The following is an 8,013-nucleotide window of genomic DNA, read 5'->3' as shown; positions in this document are numbered from 1 at the left end:
TAAATAAACTAATAAACTCCTACCCCCAACACCTAAAAAAAAAAAACCAGAAACCCCTTTGCTTGCAACTTCCCTGGTGGTCCAGTGGTTAAGACTCCTCGCTTCCACTGCAGGATGGGTTCAATCCCTGGTGGGGGAACTAAGATCTCATATGCTGCATGGCGCAGCCAAAAAAAAAAAGAAAGAAATAATACAATGAGATCTTGTATACTCTTTACCCAGTTTCCCCCAATGGTAACATCTTATAAAACTATAGTACAATATGACAACCAGGATATTGGCATTGATACAATCTACTAATCTTATAGTCTTTTGTGTGGGTACATTTACTTCTATAGTTCTTTTTAAATTTAAGAGTAATTTATTTGTTATTGATTCTTTTTTAATTTAATTTTTATTTTATATTGGAGTATAGTTGATTTACAATGTTGTGTTAGTTTTAGCAAAGTGATTCAATTATACATATATCCATTCTTTTTCAGATTCTTTTTGCATATAGGTTATTACAGAATATTGAGTTTCCTGTGCTATGCAGTAGGTCCTTGTTGATTATCTGTTTTATATAAAGTAGTGTGTATATGTTAATCTCAAACTCCTAATTTGTCCTCCCCCCCACACCAGTTCTATACAGTTTATCACAAGTAGGTTCATGTATCCACCACCCCCTTCAAGATACAGAAGAGTTTTATCACTGCAAAGTTCTCATTTTGCCCTCCTATAACCTCACCAACCTCCCAACCATACCCCTCACATCAGTTTATTCCTTTTCGTTGCTGAGTAGTATTCCATTGTGTGAATATACCATAATTTGTTTTTTCATTTACCTATTGCTGGACATTTGGGTTGTTTCCAGATTTTGACTGTTACAAATAAGGCTACTATAAACATTGCATTACATGTACAAGTCTTTGAATGAACATATGCTTTCACTTCTCTTGTGTAAATATATAAGGACGGAATGGCTGATTCATGTGGTAGTTGTATTCTTAACTTTTTAAGTAACTGACAAACTTTTTCAAAGTGATTGTACCCACTAGCAGTACATGGGAGTTCTAGTGGCTACACATTCTCTCCAACACTCCAACCTTTTTTAAAAATCAGCTTTGAGGGACTTCCCTGGTGGCGCAGTGGTTAAGAATCTGCCTGCCAATGCAGGGGACACGGGTTCGAACCCTGGTCCAGGAAGATCCCACATGCCGCGGAGCAACTAAACCCGTGCGCCACAACTACTGAGCCTGCGCTCTAGAGCCTGTGAGCCACAACTACTGAGCCTGCGTGCCACAACTACTGAAGCCCGCGTGCCTAGAGCCAGATTTCTGCAACAAGAGAAGCCACTGCGATCAGAAGCCCGCGCACAGCAACAAAGAGTAGCCCCCTCTCGTTGCAACTAGAGAAAGCCCGTGTGCAGCAACGAAGACCCAACACAGCCAAAAATAAATAAATAAATAAATAAATAAATAAACAAATATATTTATAAAAAGAAATCAGCTTTGAGATATGATTCACATACCATACAATTCACCCATTTATTTAAAGTATACAATTACATTGTCTTTAGTGTATTTACAGAGCTGTGCATCTGTCACCACAGTCAATTTTAGAACATTTTCATCATCCCCAAAAGAAACCCCACATCACAGCGAGGTCACTGCTCCTCATTCGCTCCCCAGCCCTCAACACCAGTCGTACGCAACCACTAATCTACGTTCTGTCTGTGTGGATTTGCCTATTCTGGGCATTTTACGTAAATGGAATCGTACAATATGTGGACTTCTGTGACTGGCATCTTACACACATTAGTGTTTTCAAGGTTCATTCATGTTGCAGCATGTATCCGTACTTCATTCCCGTTTATTCCATTGTATGGTTATACCAGAAACCCACCCACTAGTGTATGGACATTTGTGTTAATTCTACACTGCAGCCTTTTATTTTTAAATTTTTAAATTATTATTTTTTTTTTGCTTTTTAAAAATTTGTTTTATTTATTTATTTTTGGCTGCGTTGGGTCTTCGTTGCTTCACGCATGCTTCCTCTAGTTGCGGCGAGCGGGGGCTACTCTTTGTTGCGGTGCACAGGCTTCTCATTGCGGAGCACAGGCTCTAGACATGCAGGCTTCAGTAGTTGTGGCATGTGGGCTCAGTAGTTGTGGCTCGCGGGCTCTAGAGTGCAGGCTTCAGTAGTTGTGGCGCACAGGCTTAGTTGCTCCACGGCATGTGGGATCTTCCCAGATCAGGGCTCAGACCTATGTACCCTGCATTGGCAGGTGGATTCTTAACCACTGCGCCACCAGGGAAGCCCTACACTGCAGCCTTTTAAATTGAAGCCATTTTTATAGGTATGTAGTGACACCTCATTGTGATTTTTAGTTTGCGTTTTCCTGATGATTAATAATACTGTATGTCTGAAAAAGTCTTTATTTCATTTGGTTTTTGAAAGGTATTTTCAAAATACTGTGTAGAGAATTCTAGGTTTAGAAGTTTTTCTTTCATGCCTTTGAAAACGTTCTGGCTTGCACTGACAAGATATTTGTTCCCATCTTTAGCTTTGTTCCTCTGTAGGTAATGTATCTCTTTTTTCCCTTGGCTGTTTTTAAGATCTTTTTTAATCACTGATTTTAAGCATGTTTAAAACTTCATGTTTCCTGTGTTTGGGGGTTATTAAAATTCTTGGAACTGTGAGATTTTAGTTTTTATGGCACTTGGGAAACTTCTAGCCAGTCTTCCTTCAAATATCTTCGCCCTTCAGGAACTCCAATTACATGTACATTTGGCCTCTTGGAGTTGTCCTATGGCTCACTGATGCCATCTCTTTTTTCTAGTCTTTTTTGTTCCATTTTGGATCTTTTCTATTGCTATGTCTTCAAAATTTGATCATCTGAATTACTTCTAGGTCCATTTTGATTGATTTTTTCTCCTCAGTATGGTTGTATTTTCCTGCTTCTTTGCATGCCTGGTAATGTATTGGATGATAGCATTTCTTGAGCTTTGTTCTGGGACCCAGTTATCAATAGTTAGAAGCAATTAGATCCCTTTGGGTCTTGCTTTGCAGGAAGCACTTGGTCAAGGGCTCACTATTGAAGCAAAAGCCTTCAGCCTATCCAATGTCCTGTGAAGTACATAGTTTTTTACTTGTTTCAGGTGAGAGGGTAAATCCTTTCCTTGTTAGTCCATCTTGGCCAGAAGCGTAAGTTTATCTCCAACTTTTACAGAAATAATATTATGTGTTTATAATACCATAGTTAATTTATAATTTACATAGGCAAAATGGCAGAGATGGTACCCTAGGCAACTTTATTAATGCTCAAAAATTAATGAACTCTTAGGTGTAAGACATGATTCGCAATAAAAGATGGGAGGGAATTCTGGGGAAGAGTAACATTCCTTTCTACTTCATGTTACATCTCAAACTCAGCTTCTCTTTCTAAAATTTACCTACTGTATACCTGCTTACCTCAAAGCCTACGTCACTTTCTGCTAAGTGACAATAATCCTGGCTATTATTGATGAAAGTTGGGTTATTTCTGGCAGTTTTGTTCCTTCCTTCCTCTGTTATTTCTTAAATGCCTACTATGTGCCAGGGAAATAGTTCTAGGTGCTTGGTACATTAGCTCTTACTACGTTAAATAGCCCCAAATTTAGCAGCTTAAAACAATAAATTTTCAATAAGTCTGAAATCTGGGAGCAGCTTAATTGGTTCTGGGTCAGGGTTTCCTGAGGTTGCAGAAAAGATGTTGTTGACCAGGACTGCAGTTATCTAACGGCTTGACTGGGTCTAGAGGATTTATTTCCAAGATGCCTTTTATGACCTTTCTTTGGAAGTCATACTCTATAATTTCTGCATTATCATACTGGCTACTTAAATCAGCACTATCAATGTGAGAATAACTGGGGGCCATCTTGGAAGGTGGCCTCCACACTTGAGAAATAGAGAAACAAAACTCCCTGCCCTCAAAGTTTACATCCTAGTAGAAGCAGCTGGACAATAAATAATAACATGATAAATTACTCAGCAACTAATGGAAAAAAACTATTTAATAAAGATTAAGTGGTATTAGGATTGCTTTGGGGTCAGTTTGCAATTCTAAAATAAGATGTTCACAGTAGGTCGTACTGATATATTTAAACAAAGACTTTGGGTGGGGAGGGAGTGAGCTATGTAGGTATCTAAAGGAAGAGCATTCTAGGGCACAGTGCAAAGGTCCTGAGACAGAACCATGCCTGATGTGTTCTAGGAGCAGCAAGGAGCCAGCATACCTGGAGTGGAGTGTGCAAGTAAAGTAGATGAGGTTAGAGATGAGGGAATAAAATTGAGTGAAATGGGGAACTATTGGAAGATTCTGAGCAGAGGGTTTTATACTTTTTTCATTCCCTCTTACTATGTCTTGCACTTCTGTTCAGTAAGTATTTGTGGACTGATTTCAATGGGAGCCATATGTGAAAATGCTGACTTAAGAGTTACATACTAATAGTGATGACTGCCCGATAGTCGTAGGGCAGCCAGAAGGGGAGTTTTCTTTTTGTTTGTTTGTTTTGTTTTTAACATCTTTATTGGGGCATAATTGCTTTACAATGGTGTATTAGTTTCTGCTTTATAACAAAGTGAATCAGGGGAGTTGTTTTGAGGCAGATAAAACATAGTGGAACCTTCAGGCTACACCACGCAGCTAAAAATAATTTAGAAATACCATTAAGATAATTTACATACTTAAAAAAAGGTCTTCAGTCCCACTGTCTCATTCTTTTGAATGGAAATAAAGGCGGCTTCCCTTTGTCTACTCTGACAACACGATAGCTTTTTATACTATGACCACAAGCAGTGCATCACAAATATAGTGTCACTGAGTCACAATGTAGTGTTTTTAAAAGGAGAGTACAATGTTAAGATCTGATAATTTAATAAGAAAGAATCTGATCAAATTTCCTTCCAGGGCATAGAACAGTTAGCTACTAGATTAGTGACTTATTGGTCATAATTGTCAGGTGCAAGAAAGGTTAGACTGTGAAGCAACCACTTTAATTAGGTTCTACAATGAAAATTATTTTAAATGTGATGACCTGCTTTTCAGCTGTAAGAACTTTATGTTCTATAGGAAGTGAGTGTTGTTACACTTGTTTATGTGTATTTTAATAACATGTTTTATAAATGCCTAATAAATAAAATCTTCAAAAAATTACTCAGAATTATTCTGCCTTAGCATAGAGTTCATCTCCTCAGGACAGGCGGTACCAGAACTTCAGTGTTTTTTGAACATCATGATGAATGAGTGAGCTGTGTGGTGGGTTAGCATCTGCCCCCAAATGCATTTGGATCCCTGTTTTATCAGGTGGCACGGCTTCCAGAAAGATGGGAAAATGACACTCGTGTCATGTCTCCCCTCCCCTGTTCCCCAGTTTCTACATTCTAAAGTACAGAGCTTTATCAGCGCTACAAAACGTCTGCTGACTCCTGTCAGTCCCAAACTGTTACCAGCTTGCAACCAGATAAGTACAGAAACTGAGGGCAAGCGTTTAAGAGCTTTTATAATACTTGGCAGAGTAATTCTGTCGGTTGAACTTTTAAAAATCAGGCTGTATCTTTTTAAAAATTCATTTTCATAGTTATTGACTTACAGCAGTTTACACAGTCATCCGTCCATGATAGATTGGAAACAAAAACTGGTCCTTCATGTCAAAAATGTTAACACTGTTCTAGGTGACCCTTTAGCCCAAATACCAACAGAAAAAAAGGCCTAGTGATTCCTGCATCAATCCAGCCTTGTCTTTTTGAATGTGTGAATTCCATTGGCCTGTCTCTGAACCCACCTGGCCTTACTGCAACCTTGGCCTCCATCCTATATTTGCATCTGGGCTGAAACACAATATACTCAGCCCAGCATGTCTTCACAGGGCTGTGCCTGCCCAGAGGGAGCTGTCTTCTAAATTCATACTACTGTCCCTGCATGGTATAGAGTATGGTAGGTGGCTCAAGGGGAGGTGTGAGCAACAGCAGGAACTTTTCTGTTAGATACTCTTATTTACTATAGCTCCGTAACTTACTTTTCTCACTTAACATGTTACAAAATTGTTATCATGCCAACATAGACATATAAGTTTTGATAGCTTCAACACATTTCAATGGACGATTATTTAACCAGTTCCCTACAGGCCCACAGGCCTGTTAAGCAATTCTTTCAAATTATAGGTAAATAAATTGAAGAAGTTTGCATAAAAGTTTATTCTTTATGAAAGTGCCCATAATCTCACAATCTCAGCAGAGGAAATCTGGGCTCCTTTATCCACCTTTTGGCTCATTAAACTCAACATGTCCAAAAACAGACCTGTTATCTCCTACCCCAGTCCTCTTCCCTTTCCCGAACTGTCAGTAGAGCCAAGCTAGAGAACACTAGGTCTTCTACTTACCTCTTTAGTGTCTCATGTTTATCATGTTCTGTTGCAGTGACTTCACTGCATTAGTGGTAACATTTCTTACCTCTCCTCTTGAAGGAGTCTAACTGGTCTCCTGACATCCAGTTTTTTCTCTCCCCCCTTGGCCGCACTGTGCGGCTTGCAGGATCTCAGTTCCTTGACCAGGATTGAACCTGGGTCGCGGCAGTGAAAGCCCGGAATCCTAACCACTAGGCCACCAGGGAACTCCCCAGCCTAACTTTCTGCAATCCATTTTGAAGCTCCCTCCAGGATTTTTTGCCCCCAAGTTACGTTTCTTCAAAAAATTTTCCTTATGATACAGAACTCTTTAGCTGAGAACAATTTCTAGAGTCAGCTATGAGCCGCCAGTAGCCAGTACTGGGGTGGGGGTGGGGGCAAGCCAAGGGGGAAATGAAATCCAAATTTAGCACCAAAGTACCCACTGGCAATCTTTCCACCATCTTAAATCACTTTCCCTCCTCCCTCCACACTCAGTCCCTCCACCTAATTGGAGATTCTTGCTATTTCTATAGCAAGCAATTCACCTGGAACTCTTTCAGAAAAGATCTGCTTAGAAGGCTACATCCTTGCTTGTTACTTAGTATATTCCCACAGCTCTTAGCTCAAAGATGACCTTCTCCCATTAAATCTTTCCTAACCTCCCTGGGTAAGAGGCTCTTGCAGCACGTCACTATCAGATCACTGTTTTGTTTTTAAATACAGCAGGTTCTTATTAGTTATCTATTTTATACATATCAGTGTATACGTGTCAATCCCAATCTCCCAGTTCATCCCACCCCCCCCATCCCGCTTTCCCCCCTTGGTGTCCCTACGTTTGTTCTCTACATCAGATCACCTTTTATAATCTACTTCCTCTACTAGAATGAGATCCTAGGAGGGACAGTGATTACGTCTTACTCACTTCTATATTCTCAGCATCTAGCACTATGTTCTGCATTTAATTCACACCTAGTATTTTTAACCGACTATTCATGTAGTTTTACCTAGTTAGTATAGTGAGCACATTTCCTTTAAAATTTTAATGTACTTGCATAGACATTATGACCAGATTAACTGGGACCCTAATTTTTTCCATCTAGGTTGTTTCTGCAAGTGACTTTGTATATGGCTATCTACCTACATATTCCCTCAAGTTAAAAACGCACTGCCAGATTATCCTTCCTAGGAACTATTTTCCAGGGTACCATCATTGAATTGGTACGTATTTCCATAAAAGCTTCACCAGCATTAGATTTCATTATTTTTCCTTATTTTGCAGGCTTTTAATCCTTGCAAAATATTGAGGGCTGGTTGGGGAAAATGTTGACTGGGAGATACCATGAGGCTGTGTGGAGCATCAGGGTAAAGGACATCACAGGGTTAATGAAGGCGGCCAACTTCCAGGGTTCAACTCAACCTTACTACTAAAATGCTAAAACTGAAGTCAGAAGAAGCAAATGTACTATCAAGGATGGGGAACGAATTCTTCAATTGTAAATAAAGTAGGTGAAATAACTGAATCCCCAAGTTTTAGGTAGCTATAAAAGGGAGACTTATTTGGAAAAGGTTTAGCTGAGACCGCACAGTGATTAAGAAAATGAGCCAG

The sequence above is a fragment of the Stenella coeruleoalba genome (genome assembly GCF_951394435.1).
Source record: "Stenella coeruleoalba genome assembly, chromosome: 12".
Lineage (NCBI taxonomy): Eukaryota > Metazoa > Chordata > Mammalia > Artiodactyla > Delphinidae > Stenella > Stenella coeruleoalba.
The sequence above is the reverse complement of the archived record's forward strand: the minus strand, read 5'-3'. Positions refer to the sequence as shown.